At 39.7% G+C, this 20501-nt stretch overlaps 4 long non-coding RNA genes across 4 annotated transcripts; all 4 read right to left on the bottom strand.

The window, feature by feature from the left end:
* Positions 1–275: 275 nt before the first annotated feature.
* LOC142657300 (uncharacterized) lies at positions 276–3747 on the bottom strand. Its single transcript, XR_012849885.1, has 3 exons — positions 3661–3747; positions 2545–2645; positions 276–340 (listed from the first exon to the last, which is right to left on the bottom strand). It is a non-coding gene; the product is annotated as an uncharacterized LOC142657300 (long non-coding RNA).
* Positions 3748–4966: 1219 nt separating this feature from the next.
* On the bottom strand, positions 4967–8438 carry LOC142657301 (uncharacterized). Its single transcript, XR_012849886.1, has 3 exons — positions 8352–8438; positions 7236–7336; positions 4967–5031 (listed from the first exon to the last, which is right to left on the bottom strand). It is a non-coding gene; the product is annotated as an uncharacterized LOC142657301 (long non-coding RNA).
* Positions 8439–11177: 2739 nt separating this feature from the next.
* On the bottom strand, positions 11178–14649 carry LOC142657302 (uncharacterized). Its single transcript, XR_012849887.1, has 3 exons — positions 14563–14649; positions 13447–13547; positions 11178–11242 (listed from the first exon to the last, which is right to left on the bottom strand). It is a non-coding gene; the product is annotated as an uncharacterized LOC142657302 (long non-coding RNA).
* Positions 14650–15869: 1220 nt separating this feature from the next.
* LOC142657299 (uncharacterized) lies at positions 15870–19341 on the bottom strand. Its single transcript, XR_012849884.1, has 3 exons — positions 19255–19341; positions 18139–18239; positions 15870–15934 (listed from the first exon to the last, which is right to left on the bottom strand). It is a non-coding gene; the product is annotated as an uncharacterized LOC142657299 (long non-coding RNA).
* Positions 19342–20501: the final 1160 nt, after the last annotated feature.

Below are 20501 nucleotides of genomic sequence, written 5' to 3'. Positions count from 1 at the left end.
TTAGAAAAGCACCTCGCACAACAGGCTAAGATCTGGTGGGACCTCACAACGTTAAAGAATTATATCGCCAAAGATATGATACCCAGAGGTTTACGCCTCAGGAAAACTCCAACTTTCATCTATACCGAAGAATTTCAAAAGGAATGGAACCAGACCCTCTCCACATGTTCCATGAGTTTGATGAAACTAATTACCAAACAAGAGGAGCTCAAACTATCTGAACTAGACATCAACATCACTGATATTAGAAAATCAATTGATGTTTTTTCAGACTCACCTTCCTTTTCTCTTCTTCAAAATCGAACAACGACTGCCATTGATAAATTGGATCAATCCATTGCTGAAACAAAAAAAAGCAAGTTCCAGCGAGACATAAGAGATTATACACATAATGAAATTTACAATTGGAGCCAGAGAACGAGAAATTATACAAGACCGAGACCCATTCTCAAAAAACGTAACCAATACCGCAACCAATACAGAGATTTACCAAACAGAGTGAGTTTCAGCTCCACAGAACCGGATTCCGCTGATGGCTTGTCAGAAGATGACAACACAAGGACTCGCCCATACTCTGTCAATAGAACACAAAACTCAAGTCACCAGTCAAAAAACGAGGCAGGAGGGGGGGCAGGAAGCACAAATCGAATAAACCAGGACTTCAACCGTTGCCTCCGCCCCCGGAAATTTCAACAGTACTAGAAATGAATGTTACCAACCTATCCTCCTTTACTCTAACCACGGAACAAACTGAAGTTCTATCCTTGGGCCTCAATTTTGCTCCTAAAAATAACTTCAATCTATTTAATACATTACTGGACATTAATAAATTTATCCGAAATTTGACTGTGAAAAAACACTTCCTCACGCAGGAGAATATCCCTCCGGATGATGTTCCAACTTCATCTCCCCCTACTATTTTTGTTGAAGAAGTTGTCCTTCCAGCTCACCCACCGCCCAGTTTAGACCAATTCTCTTTTCAAGAACTTACCACCCTAGCGTGTTTAGATCACTTACGTACAGAAATTCATAATCAAACGGTGACTACAGCTCTGAATTTTCATACCTCCAACCCTAAGTTCTATCCAACGAACTCACGAACAGACTCAATGGACCGTTTCCAAACGGTAATAGAAAAAGAATTGCAAAACTTGGCGGACAGCCTCAAATTTCAACATCCAACAACCAATATGACGACCAAACACAAACAAGCGGTCAAGTCCTTACATGACAACAAAGACATAGTGATAAAAATGGCTGATAAAGGAGGCAGTGTCACTGTAATGAATAAGAACGATTATAAACAATCCATCACCAACCTGCTATCTGACAAAACAACCTATAGGGTGTTAGAGAAAAACCCAGTAGACAATATAAAAAATCGCATGAACAAACTCTTAAATGACGGTCAACAAGGAGGTTTTATAAATAAAAAACAAGCTGAATTTATTCTTGTTGATCAACCCATTACGCCAATTATTCATGCACTCCCAAAGACCCACAAGCTAATTTTTCCACCTCCAATGAGACCAATTGTCTCAGGCATTGGGTCAATTTTGGAACGATTGTCAGAATGGCTAGACACACTACTGCAACCATTAGCACAAACAGCTCCTGGATTTTTAAAGGACACCAAAAATGTCCTTAATTCATTATGTCACAAAAGATGGGAAAAAAACTACACATGGCTCACATGTGATGTCGTGTCCTTATATACCTCTATCCCTCATCACATAGCCCATGCCGCCCTTGACTACCACTTAACCAAACATAGCATGTATGAAAAAAATTTCCAAACATTCATTCTGGAAGTACTCATGTTTTTAATGACGAACAACTACTTCCAATTTGACACAAAATACTATCTTCAACTTAAGGGCGTATCCATGGGTGCCAAATTTTCTCCATCGATAGCCAATTTAGTCATGTCCTGGTGGGAACAGTTCTACATTTTTTCTACTGACAACACATATGGCCACTGCATTGAATGGTACGGAAGGTATATTGACGATATTTTACTTATCTGGAAAGGGGACACTGACATCATCCCTGCCTTTGTAGAAACCCTTAACCAAAATCACTGCAACCTCAAATTTACTTATAACTTTGATCCCACCAATATCGTATTTTTAGATCTTGAATTAAAAGGCAAAGAAGGGCAAATAATTTCTACCCAGACTCACCGAAAATCTACCTCCTCAAATAATATCCTTCATGCAAGAAGTAATCATTTAATACAGACCATAAAGGCCATACCAGTGGGGGAGTTGCATCGTGCAAAACGAAATTGCACCTCCCACAGTCAATTTGAAGTTGAACAAAATGAAATCAAAACCAGACTTAGAGCAAGAGGGTATCCCACATGGTCACTAAATAGAGCAACTGAAATCATGACCAAAATACCCAGAACCGACTTACTTGCATACAGTAAAAAACATACTAAAAAAAGTTCCAAAATTCCATCTAAGGACAACCAACCTACCTTAATCTTGCAACAAAGTAACCAGTTCATGCAAATTAAAAAGTTAGTTACCAACAACTTACCTATCCTCCAAGAAGACGATAGTCTACGCTCTATTCTGGCCGAAGGTTGTCGCATTGTGGCAAGAAAGGCACCCTCTCTAGGCAGCGTGTTGTCCCCGTCACTGTTCACACCAAACGAAAATATTAAAACAACATGGCTAGAAACAAAAGGTTTTTACAGATGTGGGCAACATCCATGCAAGACTTGTTCTTTTGCCCATCCAACCAAAACATTTAGTAACTCCACACAAACAGATACATACAGTATCCAGAATTATATCAATTGTAACAGCGAATCTGTTATTTACGTTATTGAATGTACGGAATGTCAACTAAAATATGTGGGCTGTACAAACAGAAAATTAAAAACAAGAATTCTCGAACATCTCAGTTACGTGAGAAATATTAATATCACTAACATCTCCAATGTGTCAAAACATTTTATTGTACAACACAACCGTAACACCAAAAATTTACGCTGTTATGCTATCGAAAAAATCTACCCCCCCAAAAGGGGAGGCGACCTTAAACACAAAACCCACCTCAGGGAGGCATACTGGATTTATAGATTAAAAACCAGATATCCAGATGGCCTCAATCTCAGAAGAGATTTAATGTTCCATTATTAATAACCCAAGATCGAAATCATACTAAAAGACAATATAATAATAATCTAACTATAAGAAAGATCCAACTCCATGGTTCTCCAAGACTCCCTTCCCTATATATTTACAGTCTGTGCATACATAACATGTGCTTTTTGCTATGTACACCACTGTTCATATATTTTTTAAACCACTTTTTCGTTAGTCACACTCATTAATTATGTTTTATATTACACACTATTTTTGCTCCAGTTGTTGTCCTACCCTCACTTCCCTCCCACGTTAGTTCCTCATTATCCAAAAGTGCGCGTCTGTCTCCTGGGAGTACGGAGAAAACCCCTCTAATAACACCGTTTATCAGTATACATTATTACTGCCTACTTACAGCTATTATCAAATAACGTACCACCTACAGACATCATAATACATACCATTCTATAAATCAAAAGAAAAAATGTTAACATGTGTATGACAATACTAATTAACTATGACCAAGTAGTATTTCATTTAAACAAACATATATAACACTTACCTACTTCATATGTATCACAGTCTGTTAGGAAGTCATCCGAGCCACAGGGGAGGGTTGAATGACGAGACCTTCCGTCTATCAAGTTTCCACTCCACACGATAAACATCACCTGGAGTGTGAAATAAGCCCATGTTAGGTCGAACCTATACAACCTCATACCCCAAATCACAATACTGATTCAGCTGTCAGCTTATAATACGCAAATGAAAATAGAATCAACATAATGGGTAGTTACCATCTTCACTTCCGGTTTGCGTTCCAAATGGTTAACAACAGTGGAACGCACTCAGCAATCAGCTGTATCACAGAGACGAGGATAAAAATGAGACAACGCGCGCTTTTCAAAACAGACATTACAGCCAAGACTAAGGATGCAGTAGCATCCGAAACGCGTAGGCTCTGAGGACATTACCGCACGCTTACCCTCACATCAGGACTATACCTCTGGACCATTTTTTAATTGAATACCATTAAACTTGGAAACCCGTTTCCATTTTAAAACTCCATACAGCGCTGGAACAACACTTCCTTTTCTCCTTCCGTGCTTTTGAACGTGTGCCGACACGAGATTCCGGGCGCTGCTGAGACACACTCCTTAGTGTCAGGTGAGCTGGAGGATTCCTCCCCCTTCTTCTTCTATTTTTGTGACAATCATCGGCTTTTCCTACGAGCTCCCTATAGTACTCTCTCATGTTCTAACATAGAACACCGGAGGATCCAAAATAGATGTGTGCATCCTAAGCGTGACTATATATAACCTTTAATAATACAAGGGTCTAAACAACTAACAAAAACTATATATATTATTGGAACGAATACGCTGGTTTTATATTGTGAATCACATTGCTTTTAAATTCACTATATTTTGTACCTGTGTCCTGGAGAACATTCTTGGTCACAATATGATGCATCAATCTGCCAACATGCCCCCTGGGGTTCAAATCACTCGCTCAGAACTAGCTGAAAAAGTTTTTGGCAACCATGGCAATCATACCGAAAACAACCAAGAGTTGGAAGTTTTGTTTCACACCTTAGAAAAGCACCTCGCACAACAGGCTAAGATCTGGTGGGACCTCACAACGTTAAAGAATTATATCGCCAAAGATATGATACCCAGAGGTTTACGCCTCAGGAAAACTCCAACTTTCATCTATACCGAAGAATTTCAAAAGGAATGGAACCAGACCCTCTCCACATGTTCCATGAGTTTGATGAAACTAATTACCAAACAAGAGGAGCTCAAACTATCTGAACTAGACATCAACATCACTGATATTAGAAAATCAATTGATGTTTTTTCAGACTCACCTTCCTTTTCTCTTCTTCAAAATCGAACAACGACTGCCATTGATAAATTGGATCAATCCATTGCTGAAACAAAAAAAAGCAAGTTCCAGCGAGACATAAGAGATTATACACATAATGAAATTTACAATTGGAGCCAGAGAACGAGAAATTATACAAGACCGAGACCCATTCTCAAAAAACGTAACCAATACCGCAACCAATACAGAGATTTACCAAACAGAGTGAGTTTCAGCTCCACAGAACCGGATTCCGCTGATGGCTTGTCAGAAGATGACAACACAAGGACTCGCCCATACTCTGTCAATAGAACACAAAACTCAAGTCACCAGTCAAAAAACGAGGCAGGAGGGGGGGCAGGAAGCACAAATCGAATAAACCAGGACTTCAACCGTTGCCTCCGCCCCCGGAAATTTCAACAGTACTAGAAATGAATGTTACCAACCTATCCTCCTTTACTCTAACCACGGAACAAACTGAAGTTCTATCCTTGGGCCTCAATTTTGCTCCTAAAAATAACTTCAATCTATTTAATACATTACTGGACATTAATAAATTTATCCGAAATTTGACTGTGAAAAAACACTTCCTCACGCAGGAGAATATCCCTCCGGATGATGTTCCAACTTCATCTCCCCCTACTATTTTTGTTGAAGAAGTTGTCCTTCCAGCTCACCCACCGCCCAGTTTAGACCAATTCTCTTTTCAAGAACTTACCACCCTAGCGTGTTTAGATCACTTACGTACAGAAATTCATAATCAAACGGTGACTACAGCTCTGAATTTTCATACCTCCAACCCTAAGTTCTATCCAACGAACTCACGAACAGACTCAATGGACCGTTTCCAAACGGTAATAGAAAAAGAATTGCAAAACTTGGCGGACAGCCTCAAATTTCAACATCCAACAACCAATATGACGACCAAACACAAACAAGCGGTCAAGTCCTTACATGACAACAAAGACATAGTGATAAAAATGGCTGATAAAGGAGGCAGTGTCACTGTAATGAATAAGAACGATTATAAACAATCCATCACCAACCTGCTATCTGACAAAACAACCTATAGGGTGTTAGAGAAAAACCCAGTAGACAATATAAAAAATCGCATGAACAAACTCTTAAATGACGGTCAACAAGGAGGTTTTATAAATAAAAAACAAGCTGAATTTATTCTTGTTGATCAACCCATTACGCCAATTATTCATGCACTCCCAAAGACCCACAAGCTAATTTTTCCACCTCCAATGAGACCAATTGTCTCAGGCATTGGGTCAATTTTGGAACGATTGTCAGAATGGCTAGACACACTACTGCAACCATTAGCACAAACAGCTCCTGGATTTTTAAAGGACACCAAAAATGTCCTTAATTCATTATGTCACAAAAGATGGGAAAAAAACTACACATGGCTCACATGTGATGTCGTGTCCTTATATACCTCTATCCCTCATCACATAGCCCATGCCGCCCTTGACTACCACTTAACCAAACATAGCATGTATGAAAAAAATTTCCAAACATTCATTCTGGAAGTACTCATGTTTTTAATGACGAACAACTACTTCCAATTTGACACAAAATACTATCTTCAACTTAAGGGCGTATCCATGGGTGCCAAATTTTCTCCATCGATAGCCAATTTAGTCATGTCCTGGTGGGAACAGTTCTACATTTTTTCTACTGACAACACATATGGCCACTGCATTGAATGGTACGGAAGGTATATTGACGATATTTTACTTATCTGGAAAGGGGACACTGACATCATCCCTGCCTTTGTAGAAACCCTTAACCAAAATCACTGCAACCTCAAATTTACTTATAACTTTGATCCCACCAATATCGTATTTTTAGATCTTGAATTAAAAGGCAAAGAAGGGCAAATAATTTCTACCCAGACTCACCGAAAATCTACCTCCTCAAATAATATCCTTCATGCAAGAAGTAATCATTTAATACAGACCATAAAGGCCATACCAGTGGGGGAGTTGCATCGTGCAAAACGAAATTGCACCTCCCACAGTCAATTTGAAGTTGAACAAAATGAAATCAAAACCAGACTTAGAGCAAGAGGGTATCCCACATGGTCACTAAATAGAGCAACTGAAATCATGACCAAAATACCCAGAACCGACTTACTTGCATACAGTAAAAAACATACTAAAAAAAGTTCCAAAATTCCATCTAAGGACAACCAACCTACCTTAATCTTGCAACAAAGTAACCAGTTCATGCAAATTAAAAAGTTAGTTACCAACAACTTACCTATCCTCCAAGAAGACGATAGTCTACGCTCTATTCTGGCCGAAGGTTGTCGCATTGTGGCAAGAAAGGCACCCTCTCTAGGCAGCGTGTTGTCCCCGTCACTGTTCACACCAAACGAAAATATTAAAACAACATGGCTAGAAACAAAAGGTTTTTACAGATGTGGGCAACATCCATGCAAGACTTGTTCTTTTGCCCATCCAACCAAAACATTTAGTAACTCCACACAAACAGATACATACAGTATCCAGAATTATATCAATTGTAACAGCGAATCTGTTATTTACGTTATTGAATGTACGGAATGTCAACTAAAATATGTGGGCTGTACAAACAGAAAATTAAAAACAAGAATTCTCGAACATCTCAGTTACGTGAGAAATATTAATATCACTAACATCTCCAATGTGTCAAAACATTTTATTGTACAACACAACCGTAACACCAAAAATTTACGCTGTTATGCTATCGAAAAAATCTACCCCCCCAAAAGGGGAGGCGACCTTAAACACAAAACCCACCTCAGGGAGGCATACTGGATTTATAGATTAAAAACCAGATATCCAGATGGCCTCAATCTCAGAAGAGATTTAATGTTCCATTATTAATAACCCAAGATCGAAATCATACTAAAAGACAATATAATAATAATCTAACTATAAGAAAGATCCAACTCCATGGTTCTCCAAGACTCCCTTCCCTATATATTTACAGTCTGTGCATACATAACATGTGCTTTTTGCTATGTACACCACTGTTCATATATTTTTTAAACCACTTTTTCGTTAGTCACACTCATTAATTATGTTTTATATTACACACTATTTTTGCTCCAGTTGTTGTCCTACCCTCACTTCCCTCCCACGTTAGTTCCTCATTATCCAAAAGTGCGCGTCTGTCTCCTGGGAGTACGGAGAAAACCCCTCTAATAACACCGTTTATCAGTATACATTATTACTGCCTACTTACAGCTATTATCAAATAACGTACCACCTACAGACATCATAATACATACCATTCTATAAATCAAAAGAAAAAATGTTAACATGTGTATGACAATACTAATTAACTATGACCAAGTAGTATTTCATTTAAACAAACATATATAACACTTACCTACTTCATATGTATCACAGTCTGTTAGGAAGTCATCCGAGCCACAGGGGAGGGTTGAATGACGAGACCTTCCGTCTATCAAGTTTCCACTCCACACGATAAACATCACCTGGAGTGTGAAATAAGCCCATGTTAGGTCGAACCTATACAACCTCATACCCCAAATCACAATACTGATTCAGCTGTCAGCTTATAATACGCAAATGAAAATAGAATCAACATAATGGGTAGTTACCATCTTCACTTCCGGTTTGCGTTCCAAATGGTTAACAACAGTGGAACGCACTCAGCAATCAGCTGTATCACAGAGACGAGGATAAAAATGAGACAACGCGCGCTTTTCAAAACAGACATTACAGCCAAGACTAAGGATGCAGTAGCATCCGAAACGCGTAGGCTCTGAGGACATTACCGCACGCTTACCCTCACATCAGGACTATACCTCTGGACCATTTTTTAATTGAATACCATTAAACTTGGAAACCCGTTTCCATTTTAAAACTCCATACAGCGCTGGAACAACACTTCCTTTTCTCCTTCCGTGCTTTTGAACGTGTGCCGACACGAGATTCCGGGCGCTGCTGAGACACACTCCTTAGTGTCAGGTGAGCTGGAGGATTCCTCCCCCTTCTTCTTCTATTTTTGTGACAATCATCGGCTTTTCCTACGAGCTCCCTATAGTACTCTCTCATGTTCTAACATAGAACACCGGAGGATCCAAAATAGATGTGTGCATCCTAAGCGTGACTATATATAACCTTTAATAATACAAGGGTCTAAACAACTAACAAAAACTATATATATTATTGGAACGAATACGCTGGTTTTATATTGTGAATCACATTGCTTTTAAATTCACTATATTTTGTACCTGTGTCCTGGAGAACATTCTTGGTCACAATATGATGCATCAATCTGCCAACATGCCCCCTGGGGTTCAAATCACTCGCTCAGAACTAGCTGAAAAAGTTTTTGGCAACCATGGCAATCATACCGAAAACAACCAAGAGTTGGAAGTTTTGTTTCACACCTTAGAAAAGCACCTCGCACAACAGGCTAAGATCTGGTGGGACCTCACAACGTTAAAGAATTATATCGCCAAAGATATGATACCCAGAGGTTTACGCCTCAGGAAAACTCCAACTTTCATCTATACCGAAGAATTTCAAAAGGAATGGAACCAGACCCTCTCCACATGTTCCATGAGTTTGATGAAACTAATTACCAAACAAGAGGAGCTCAAACTATCTGAACCAGTGGCGTAGCTATAGGGGTCGCAGCGGTCGCAACTGCGACCGGGCCCCCAGCTTGGGGGGGCCCGCAGGCCCCCCTCACCACAGTAGCACAGTAGTGCTACAATGATTCCTCTGCATTGCTGGGTCCCTGCTGGGGTACAAAAGAGACCCAGTAATGTATTTTAAAGCATTGGTGGCAGCTCGGCGGTGAAATAGTCATTGCACGGAGGGGGAAGACTCTTGCCCTCCCACTGTGCTGTCCAGCCAATCAGCTCGCTTCTAGCTGTTTCCCTCTTCCTCGTGGCCTGTGCAGAGGGAAAGGAATGGCTACAGTAAGCAGATCGTGTGTGTGTGTGTGTGCCGGCTCCTCCCAGGAATCCTGACTCCTGCTGCTCTCTGACCCCACACCCGATGTATGTAAGTAACTGCTAGTAATGCAGCTATTAACCCCTTCACTGTGTATGTCTGTCATGCTGAGCAGTCACACTTCAGGGCTGACTGTTTAGTATAACAGACAAAGTCTATCTATCTATCTATCTATCTATCTATCTATCTATCTATCTATCCATCCATCCATCCATCCATCCATCCATCCATCCATCCATCCATCCATCCATCCATCCAGCCAGCCAGCCAGCCAGCCAGCCAGCCAGCCATCCATCCATCCATCTATCTATCTCTTATCCAATTGCGGTGTGTCAGCGATTCACAGAGTGAACAAGTGACCGGAATGAAGGGGAAGCACTGCTCCCCCTTCAAAATAGCTGATTAGCAGGGGTCCTGGCGGGTGTCTGCTAGGCACTGTATCTAAGCCAACCACATGGTAGGCTTAGATACATGGCACATGTGTGATGCTGGACCCTTTGGATTCGAGGACAACTTCGATGACAGCTTTTTTTTCTTTTGAATAAAATAGTTAATGAGGGTTGTGTGGGGGCGACAATTACGAAGGCGTTAGTAATAAAGTTTAAAAAAAATACAAATATACAGAAAAAACATTTTATTGAAATTAAAAAAACACAGAACCCTCATTATCCATTTCATTGAAAATAAAAAAAACGGCGCCATCAAAGTAGTCCAACATCTGAAGTAGTCCAACATCCGAACCTGTAAAAAAACACAAACCCAAAAAGAATTTGCAACATATAAAAAAGCAAAACAATTCTTATACTTACCTTTCCGGGGTCCAGCGCTGGAGCCGCAATGTCAGTGAATGGGCCCTGTATCTAAGCCTATCATGTGTGATACTGTCTGCTGAGCCAATGTATCTAATCCTATCAATATCTATAGGGTCGTAGTGCTATAGATATGCTGTCTCATATATATATATGTATATATATATATATATATATTGCCCCTGATATTTTAAGACCTTAGTGACGCCCCTGGCTGCCAGTGTTGCATCATTGAGTCACTTAGGAGACCCATTGATGCAGCTGAAAGCTGCGGACCGTCGACCATGAGAAGAAATTTGGGGGGGCCCAAGAAGAACTTTTGCACCAGGGCCCATGAGCCTTTAGCTACGCCCCTGATCTGAACTAGACATCAACATCACTGATATTAGAAAATCAATTGATGTTTTTTCAGACTCACCTTCCTTTTCTCTTCTTCAAAATCGAACAACGACTGCCATTGATAAATTGGATCAATCCATTGCTGAAACAAAAAAAAGCAAGTTCCAGCGAGACATAAGAGATTATACACATAATGAAATTTACAATTGGAGCCAGAGAACGAGAAATTATACAAGACCGAGACCCATTCTCAAAAAACGTAACCAATACCGCAACCAATACAGAGATTTACCAAACAGAGTGAGTTTCAGCTCCACAGAACCGGATTCCGCTGATGGCTTGTCAGAAGATGACAACACAAGGACTCGCCCATACTCTGTCAATAGAACACAAAACTCAAGTCACCAGTCAAAAAACGAGGCAGGAGGGGGGGCAGGAAGCACAAATCGAATAAACCAGGACTTCAACCGTTGCCTCCGCCCCCGGAAATTTCAACAGTACTAGAAATGAATGTTACCAACCTATCCTCCTTTACTCTAACCACGGAACAAACTGAAGTTCTATCCTTGGGCCTCAATTTTGCTCCTAAAAATAACTTCAATCTATTTAATACATTACTGGACATTAATAAATTTATCCGAAATTTGACTGTGAAAAAACACTTCCTCACGCAGGAGAATATCCCTCCGGATGATGTTCCAACTTCATCTCCCCCTACTATTTTTGTTGAAGAAGTTGTCCTTCCAGCTCACCCACCGCCCAGTTTAGACCAATTCTCTTTTCAAGAACTTACCACCCTAGCGTGTTTAGATCACTTACGTACAGAAATTCATAATCAAACGGTGACTACAGCTCTGAATTTTCATACCTCCAACCCTAAGTTCTATCCAACGAACTCACGAACAGACTCAATGGACCGTTTCCAAACGGTAATAGAAAAAGAATTGCAAAACTTGGCGGACAGCCTCAAATTTCAACATCCAACAACCAATATGACGACCAAACACAAACAAGCGGTCAAGTCCTTACATGACAACAAAGACATAGTGATAAAAATGGCTGATAAAGGAGGCAGTGTCACTGTAATGAATAAGAACGATTATAAACAATCCATCACCAACCTGCTATCTGACAAAACAACCTATAGGGTGTTAGAGAAAAACCCAGTAGACAATATAAAAAATCGCATGAACAAACTCTTAAATGACGGTCAACAAGGAGGTTTTATAAATAAAAAACAAGCTGAATTTATTCTTGTTGATCAACCCATTACGCCAATTATTCATGCACTCCCAAAGACCCACAAGCTAATTTTTCCACCTCCAATGAGACCAATTGTCTCAGGCATTGGGTCAATTTTGGAACGATTGTCAGAATGGCTAGACACACTACTGCAACCATTAGCACAAACAGCTCCTGGATTTTTAAAGGACACCAAAAATGTCCTTAATTCATTATGTCACAAAAGATGGGAAAAAAACTACACATGGCTCACATGTGATATCGTGTCCTTATATACCTCTATCCCTCATCACATAGCCCATGCCGCCCTTGACTACCACTTAACCAAACATAGCATGTATGAAAAAAATTTCCAAACATTCATTCTGGAAGTACTCATGTTTTTAATGACGAACAACTACTTCCAATTTGACACAAAATACTATCTTCAACTTAAGGGCGTATCCATGGGTGCCAAATTTTCTCCATCGATAGCCAATTTAGTCATGTCCTGGTGGGAACAGTTCTACATTTTTTCTACTGACAACACATATGGCCACTGCATTGAATGGTACGGAAGGTATATTGACGATATTTTACTTATCTGGAAAGGGGACACTGACATCATCCCTGCCTTTGTAGAAACCCTTAACCAAAATCACTGCAACCTCAAATTTACTTATAACTTTGATCCCACCAATATCGTATTTTTAGATCTTGAATTAAAAGGCAAAGAAGGGCAAATAATTTCTACCCAGACTCACCGAAAATCTACCTCCTCAAATAATATCCTTCATGCAAGAAGTAATCATTTAATACAGACCATAAAGGCCATACCAGTGGGGGAGTTGCATCGTGCAAAACGAAATTGCACCTCCCACAGTCAATTTGAAGTTGAACAAAATGAAATCAAAACCAGACTTAGAGCAAGAGGGTATCCCACATGGTCACTAAATAGAGCAACTGAAATCATGACCAAAATACCCAGAACCGACTTACTTGCATACAGTAAAAAACATACTAAAAAAAGTTCCAAAATTCCATCTAAGGACAACCAACCTACCTTAATCTTGCAACAAAGTAACCAGTTCATGCAAATTAAAAAGTTAGTTACCAACAACTTACCTATCCTCCAAGAAGACGATAGTCTACGCTCTATTCTGGCCGAAGGTTGTCGCATTGTGGCAAGAAAGGCACCCTCTCTAGGCAGCGTGTTGTCCCCGTCACTGTTCACACCAAACGAAAATATTAAAACAACATGGCTAGAAACAAAAGGTTTTTACAGATGTGGGCAACATCCATGCAAGACTTGTTCTTTTGCCCATCCAATCAAAACATTTAGTAACTCCACACAAACAGATACATACAGTATCCAGAATTATATCAATTGTAACAGCGAATCTGTTATTTACGTTATTGAATGTACGGAATGTCAACTAAAATATGTGGGCTGTACAAACAGAAAATTAAAAACAAGAATTCTCGAACATCTCAGTTACGTGAGAAATATTAATATCACTAACATCTCCAATGTGTCAAAACATTTTATTGTACAACACAACCGTAACACCAAAAATTTACGCTGTTATGCTATCGAAAAAATCTACCCCCCCAAAAGGGGAGGCGACCTTAAACACAAAACCCACCTCAGGGAGGCATACTGGATTTATAGATTAAAAACCAGATATCCAGATGGCCTCAATCTCAGAAGAGATTTAATGTTCCATTATTAATAACCCAAGATCGAAATCATACTAAAAGACAATATAATAATAATCTAACTATAAGAAAGATCCAACTCCATGGTTCTCCAAGACTCCCTTCCCTATATATTTACAGTCTGTGCATACATAACATGTGCTTTTTGCTATGTACACCACTGTTCATATATTTTTTAAACCACTTTTTCGTTAGTCACACTCATTAATTATGTTTTATATTACACACTATTTTTGCTCCAGTTGTTGTCCTACCCTCACTTCCCTCCCACGTTAGTTCCTCATTATCCAAAAGTGCGCGTCTGTCTCCTGGGAGTACGGAGAAAACCCCTCTAATAACACCGTTTATCAGTATACATTATTACTGCCTACTTACAGCTATTATCAAATAACGTACCACCTACAGACATCATAATACATACCATTCTATAAATCAAAAGAAAAAATGTTAACATGTGTATGACAATACTAATTAACTATGACCAAGTAGTATTTCATTTAAACAAACATATATAACACTTACCTACTTCATATGTATCACAGTCTGTTAGGAAGTCATCCGAGCCACAGGGGAGGGTTGAATGACGAGACCTTCCGTCTATCAAGTTTCCACTCCACACGATAAACATCACCTGGAGTGTGAAATAAGCCCATGTTAGGTCGAACCTATACAACCTCATACCCCAAATCACAATACTGATTCAGCTGTCAGCTTATAATACGCAAATGAAAATAGAAATCAACATAATGGGTAGTTACCATCTTCACTTCCGGTTTGCGTTCCAAATGGTTAACAACAGTGGAACGCACTCAGCAATCAGCTGTATCACAGAGACGAGGATAAAAATGAGACAACGCGCGCTTTTCAAAACAGACATTACAGCCAAGACTAAGGATGCAGTAGCATCCGAAACGCGTAGGCTCTGAGGACATTACCGCACGCTTACCCTCACATCAGGACTATACCTCTGGACCATTTTTTAATTGAATACCATTAAACTTGGAAACCCGTTTCCATTTTAAAACTCCATACAGCGCTGGAACAACACTTCCTTTTCTCCTTCCGTGCTTTTGAACGTGTGCCGACACGAGATTCCGGGCGCTGCTGAGACACACTCCTTAGTGTCAGGTGAGCTGGAGGATTCCTCCCCCTTCTTCTTCTATTTTTGTGACAATCATCGGCTTTTCCTACGAGCTCCCTATAGTACTCTCTCATGTTCTAACATAGAACACCGGAGGATCCAAAATAGATGTGTGCATCCTAAGCGTGACTATATATAACCTTTAATAATACAAGGGTCTAAACAACTAACAAAAACTATATATATTATTGGAACGAATACGCTGGTTTTATATTGTGAATCACATTGCTTTTAAATTCACTATATTTTGTACCTGTGTCCTGGAGAACATTCTTGGTCACAATATGATGCATCAATCTGCCAACATGCCCCCTGGGGTTCAAATCACTCGCTCAGAACTAGCTGAAAAAGTTTTTGGCAACCATGGCAATCATACCGAAAACAACCAAGAGTTGGAAGTTTTGTTTCACACCTTAGAAAAGCACCTCGCACAACAGGCTAAGATCTGGTGGGACCTCACAACGTTAAAGAATTATATCGCCAAAGATATGATACCCAGAGGTTTACGCCTCAGGAAAACTCCAACTTTCATCTATACCGAAGAATTTCAAAAGGAATGGAACCAGACCCTCTCCACATGTTCCATGAGTTTGATGAAACTAATTACCAAACAAGAGGAGCTCAAACTATCTGAACTAGACATCAACATCACTGATATTAGAAAATCAATTGATGTTTTTTCAGACTCACCTTCCTTTTCTCTTCTTCAAAATCGAACAACGACTGCCATTGATAAATTGGATCAATCCATTGCTGAAACAAAAAAAAGCAAGTTCCAGCGAGACATAAGAGATTATACACATAATGAAATTTACAATTGGAGCCAGAGAACGAGAAATTATACAAGACCGAGACCCATTCTCAAAAAACGTAACCAATACCGCAACCAATACAGAGATTTACCAAACAGAGTGAGTTTCAGCTCCACAGAACCGGATTCCGCTGATGGCTTGTCAGAAGATGACAACACAAGGACTCGCCCATACTCTGTCAATAGAACACAAAACTCAAGTCACCAGTCAAAAAACGAGGCAGGAGGGGGGGCAGGAAGCACAAATCGAATAAACCAGGACTTCAACCGTTGCCTCCGCCCCCGGAAATTTCAACAGTACTAGAAATGAATGTTACCAACCTATCCTCCTTTACTCTAACCACGGAACAAACTGAAGTTCTATCCTTGGGCCTCAATTTTGCTCCTAAAAATAACTTCAATCTATTTAATACATTACTGGACATTAATAAATTTATCCGAAATTTGACTGTGAAAAAACACTTCCTCACGCAGGAGAATATCCCTCCGGATGATGTTCCAACTTCATCTCCCCCTACTATTTTTGTTGAAGAAGTTGTCCTTCCAGCTCACCCACCGCCCAGTTTAGACCAATTCTCTTTTCAAGAACTTACCACCCTAGCGTGTTTAGATCACTTACGTACAGAAATTCATAATCAAACGGTGACTACAGCTCTGAATTTTCATACCTCCAACCCTAAGTTCTATCCAACGAACTCACGAACAGACTCAATGGACCGTTTCCAAACGGTAATAGAAAAAGAATTGCAAAACTTGGCGGACAGCCTCAAATTTCAACATCCAACAACCAATATGACGACCAAACACAAACAAGCGGTCAAGTCCTTACATGACAACAAAGACATAGTGATAAAAATGGCTGATAAAGGAGGCAGTGTCACTGTAATGAATAAGAACGATTATAAACAATCCATCACCAACCTGCTATCTGACAAAACAACCTATAGGGTGTTAGAGAAAAACCCAGTAGACAATATAAAAAATCGCATGAACAAACTCTTAAATGACGGTCAACAAGGAGGTTTTATAAATAAAAAACAAGCTGAATTTATTCTTGTTGATCAACCCATTACGCCAATTATTCATGCACTCCCAAAGACCCACAAGCTAATTTTTCCACCTCCAATGAGACCAATTGTCTCAGGCATTGGGTCAATTTTGGAACGATTGTCAGAATGGCTAGACACACTACTGCAACCATTAGCACAAACAGCTCCTGGATTTTTAAAGGACACCAAAAATGTCCTTAATTCATTATGTCACAAAAGATGGGAAAAAAACTACACATGGCTCACATGTGATGTCGTGTCCTTATATACCTCTATCCCTCATCACATAGCCCATGCCGCCCTTGACTACCACTTAACCAAACATAGCATGTATGAAAAAAATTTCCAAACATTCATTCTGGAAGTACTCATGTTTTTAATGACGAACAACTACTTCCAATTTGACACAAAATACTATCTTCAACTTAAGGGCGTATCCATGGGTGCCAAATTTTCTCCATCGATAGCCAATTTAGTCATGTCCTGGTGGGAACAGTTCTAAATTTTTTCTACTGACAACACATATGGCCACTGCATTGAATGGTACGGAAGGTATATTGACGATATTTTACTTATCTGGAAAGGGGACACTGACATCATCCCTGCCTTTGTAGAAACCCTTAACCAAAATCACTGCAACCTCAAATTTACTTATAACTTTGATCCCACCAATATCGTATTTTTAGATCTTGAATTAAAAGGCAAAGAAGGGCAAATAATTTCTACCCAGACTCACCGAAAATCTACCTCCTCAAATAATATCCTTCATGCAAGAAGTAATCATTTAATACAGACCATAAAGGCCATACCAGTGGGGGAGTTGCATCGTGCAAAACGAAATTGCACCTCCCACAGTCAATTTGAAGTTGAACAAAATGAAATCAAAACCAGACTTAGAGCAAGAGGGTATCCCACATGGTCACTAAATAGAGCAACTGAAATCATGACCAAAATACCCAGAACCGACTTACTTGCATACAGTAAAAAACATACTAAAAAAAGTTCCAAAATTCCATCTAAGGACAACCAACCTACCTTAATCTTGCAACAAAGTAACCAGTTCATGCAAATTAAAAAGTTAGTTACCAACAACTTACCTATCCTCCAAGAAGACGATAGTCTACGCTCTATTCTGGCCGAAGGTTGTCGCATTGTGGCAAGAAAGGCACCCTCTCTAGGCAGCGTGTTGTCCCCGTCACTGTTCACACCAAACGAAAATATTAAAACAACATGGCTAGAAACAAAAGGTTTTTACAGATGTGGGCAACATCCATGCAAGACTTGTTCTTTTGCCCATCCAACCAAAACATTTAGTAACTCCACACAAACAGATACATACAGTATCCAGAATTATATCAATTGTAACAGCGAATCTGTTATTTACGTTATTGAATGTACGGAATGTCAACTAAAATATGTGGGCTGTACAAACAGAAAATTAAAAACAAGAATTCTCGAACATCTCAGTTACGTGAGAAATATTAATATCACTAACATCTCCAATGTGTCAAAACATTTTATTGTACAACACAACCGTAACACCAAAAATTTACGCTGTTATGCTATCGAAAAAATCTACCCCCCCAAAAGGGGAGGCGACCTTAAACACAAAACCCACCTCAGGGAGGCATACTGGATTTATAGATTAAAAACCAGATATCCAGATGGCCTCAATCTCAGAAGAGATTTAATGTTCCATTATTAATAACCCAAGATCGAAATCATACTAAAAGACAATATAATAATAATCTAACTATAAGAAAGATCCAACTCCATGGTTCTCCAAGACTCCCTTCCCTATATATTTACAGTCTTTGCATACATAACATGTGCTTTTTGCTATGTACACCACTGTTCATATATTTTTTAAACCACTTTTTCGTTAGTCACACTCATTAATTATGTTTTATATTACACACTATTTTTGCTCCAGTTGTTGTCCTACCCTCACTTCCCTCCCACGTTAGTTCCTCATTATCCAAAAGTGCGCGTCTGTCTCCTGGGAGTACGGAGAAAACCCCTCTAATAACACCGTTTATCAGTATACATTATTACTGCCTACTTACAGCTATTATCAAATAACGTACCACCTACAGACATCATAATACATACCATTCTATAAATCAAAAGAAAAAATGTTAACATGTGTATGACAATACTAATTAACTATGACCAAGTAGTATTTCATTTAAACAAACATATATAACACTTACCTACTTCATATGTATCACAGTCTGTTAGGAAGTCATCCGAGCCACAGGGGAGGGTTGAATGACGAGACCTTCCGTCTATCAAGTTTCCACTCCACACGATAAACATCACCTGGAGTGTGAAATAAGCCCATGTTAGGTCGAACCTATACAACCTCATACCCCAAATCACAATACTGATTCAGCTGTCAGCTTATAATACGCAAATGAAAATAGAATCAACATAATGGGTAGTTACCATCTTCACTTCCGGTTTGCGTTCCAAATGGTTAACAACAGTGGAACGCACTCAGCAATCAGCTGTATCACAGAGACGAGGATAAAAATGAGACAACGCGCGCTTTTCAAAACAGACATTACAGCCAAGACTAAGGATGCAGTAGCATCCGAAACGCGTAGGCTCTGAGGACATTACCGCACGCTTACCCTCACATCAGGACTATACCTCTGGACCATTTTTTAATTGAATACCATTAAACTTGGAAACCCGTTTCCATTTTAAAACTCCATACAGCGCTGGAACAACACTTCCTTTTCTCCTTCCGTGCTTTTGAACGTGTGCCGACACGAGATTCCGGGCGCTGCTGAGACACACTCCTTAGTGTCAGGTGAGCTGGAGGATTCCTCCCCCTTCTTCTTCTATTTTTGTGACAATCATCGGCTTTTCCTACGAGCTCCCTATAGTACTCTCTCATGTTCTAACATAGAACACCGGAGGATCCAAAATAGATGTGTGCATCCTAAGCGTGACTATATATAACCTTTAATAATACAAGGGTCTAAACAACTAACAAAAACTATATATATTATTGGAACGAATACGCTGGTTTTATATTGTGAATCACATTGCTTTTAAATTCACTATATTTTGTACCTGTGTCCTGGAGAACATTCTTGGTCACAATATGATGCATCAATCTGCCAACATGCCCCCTGGGGTTCAAATCACTCGCTCAGAACTAGCTGAAAAAGTTTTTGGCAACCATGGCAATCATACCGAAAACAACCAAGAGTTGGAAGTTTTGTTTCACACCTAAGGGTATGTGCACACACACTAATTACGTCCGTAATTGACGGACGTATTTCGGCCGCAAGTCCCGGACCGAACTCAGTGCAGGGAGCCGGGCTCCTAGCATCATACATATGTACGATGCTAGGAGCCCCTGCCTCTCCGTGGAACTACTGTCCCGTACTGAAAACATGATTACAGTACGGGACAGTTGTCCTGCAGAGAGGCAGGGACTCCTAGC

The sequence above is a fragment of the Rhinoderma darwinii genome, chromosome 7 (assembly GCF_050947455.1).
Source record: "Rhinoderma darwinii isolate aRhiDar2 chromosome 7, aRhiDar2.hap1, whole genome shotgun sequence".
In the NCBI taxonomy this organism is placed as follows: Eukaryota; Metazoa; Chordata; class Amphibia; order Anura; family Rhinodermatidae; genus Rhinoderma; species Rhinoderma darwinii.
This window is presented reverse-complemented; position numbering and strand designations above follow the sequence as displayed.